At 36.2% G+C, this 1996-nt stretch overlaps 1 non-coding gene across 1 annotated transcript; it reads left to right on the forward strand.

Moving 5' to 3' along the window:
• Window positions 1–1586: 1586 nt before the first annotated feature.
• Window positions 1587–1668, forward strand: TRNAS-GCU (transfer RNA serine (anticodon GCU)). The gene has a single exon. It is a non-coding gene; the product is annotated as a tRNA-Ser (tRNA).
• Window positions 1669–1996: the final 328 nt, after the last annotated feature.

Below are 1996 nucleotides of genomic sequence, written 5' to 3' on the forward strand. Positions count from 1 at the left end.
CTAGAATAGTTTAATAATATTCAAAATTATATTTTCTTCTTTATGAATGCTTAATTGGATCTCCACAAACATTGCGGAAATGAGGAAGATTGTAGTTCATTTCGTTCCATTGCCTCTCATTTAAATTCGGTGTCATCCATTATGTAACAATAAATGAAATAAGGTAATAGGGTCATGGAATCGGTTTCTAAATATAATTCAACAAGCATGATGATGCTCCAATGAGTTACTTCGCCCTATTGTTGAAGCCGTATACCTCGTAACAACATAGGGAATTCCTTTAGTAGGGTTCAGTTGGGGTCACTTCTCTTCGCTAGTTTTGACAATTACGATGGTTACACCAACAATGTGGATCGGGTCTTTTCATTGAGGAAGAACTTCTTTCTGTACTTGTCATAATTGAGTCAATCTCCTAGGGGCTGATTCACCAGGCAACATCATTGGAAGTACCTCTCGTCGATGAGGTACTAGCACTACTCCATATTTTTATGAGTCACTTTGGCCGAGTGGTTAAGGCGTGTGCCTGCTAAGTACATGGGGTTTCTCCACGACAGTTCAAATCCCTCAGGTGACGACTTCATGCAAGTCTATGTTGTAGTACTTCCAAAGAACTGATTGTTGTCTACTATTGTTAAAACATTTCAATTGCAAATGTGTTAAATGGCTAAATGCTTTGTAATGAAAACAAAAAGTTCGGATAAAGTCTACTAATCTGTCTCTGCTTTTATTTTGTTTTCAAAAGTTTCAACTTCAATCTTTGAAATACACTACCACATTCTATTTTGTTTTGTATCAATGCTTAATCAAATTTCTAAGGTGAGGACTTCACGCAAGTTTGTGTTGTAGTACTTCCAAAGAACTAATTGCTTTCTACTATTGTTGAAGCTATTTCGATTGCAAAACTGTTAAATGGCTAAATGCCTTGGAGTGAAAACACTTTCATGGTAGTTTTTTTTTTAAAGTTCGAATAAAGTCTACTTTCAATGTATCCAAATTGCTGCAACATTCTCTTTTGTTTTGTATCAATGCATAATCTTATCTACGAAAGCATTAGCGAATCGAGGAACCTTTCAATTCCTTTCGTTGGATTGCATGTTATTTAAATTAGGTCGCATCCATTATGTAACTACAATACGTGATTGGAATGGAGTCGCAAATTTGTGTGTAAATATAATTCCACAACCATGATGATGATACAATGAGTTACTTCACCCTATTGGTGTAGTCGTATATCTCATAACAACATGCAGAATTCCTTTAGTAGGGTTCAATTGGCGTCATTCCTCGCTAGTTTTGACAATTGTGATGGTTACACCAACAATATGGATGGGGTCTATTTCATTGCGGAAGAACTTGTTTCCGTACTTGTTATAATTGAATGAAGGCCATGGTTTTTTGGCTAATTGGTTAAGGCGTGTGTTTGCGAAGTACATGGGGTTTCCCCACAAAAGTTCGAATCTATCAGGTGACGCTTTCATGGAAGTTTGTGGTGTAGTACTTCCACAATGTGGATAGGGGCTATTTCATTGCGGAAGAACTTGTTTCTGTACTTGTCATAATTGAATCAACTGCATGTGTTTTCATGAGTCACTTTGGCCGAGTGGTTAAGGCGTGTGCCTGCTAAGTACATGGGGTTTCCCCACGAGAGTTCAAATCTCTCAGGTGACGACTTTAGGGAAGTTTGTGGTGCAGTACTTCCAAAGAATTGATTACTTTCAACTATTGTTGAAGCCATTTCAATTGCAAAAGTGTTAAATGGAAAACACTTTCATGATATTTTTGTTTTAAAAGTTCGTATAAAGTCTACTAATTCATTTCTACTTTTTATTTGTTTTCAGAAGTGACACTTTCAATGTTTCCCCAATAAGAGTTTGAATCCCTCATGTGACGACTTCATTCAAGATAATACTTCTTTGTGTGAAAACGATTTTATAAAAGTTCTATTTCGAAAGCTTGTTGAAACTCTACCCACGAGTGTTAGTTTGATTTTGTTTAA

This window comes from Azolla caroliniana, unplaced genomic scaffold (assembly GCF_043228905.1).
Source record: "Azolla caroliniana isolate FFs.n. ecotype wild unplaced genomic scaffold, voAzoCaro1.0.p SCAF_7, whole genome shotgun sequence".
NCBI classification, from domain to species: domain Eukaryota; kingdom Viridiplantae; phylum Streptophyta; class Polypodiopsida; order Salviniales; family Salviniaceae; genus Azolla; species Azolla caroliniana.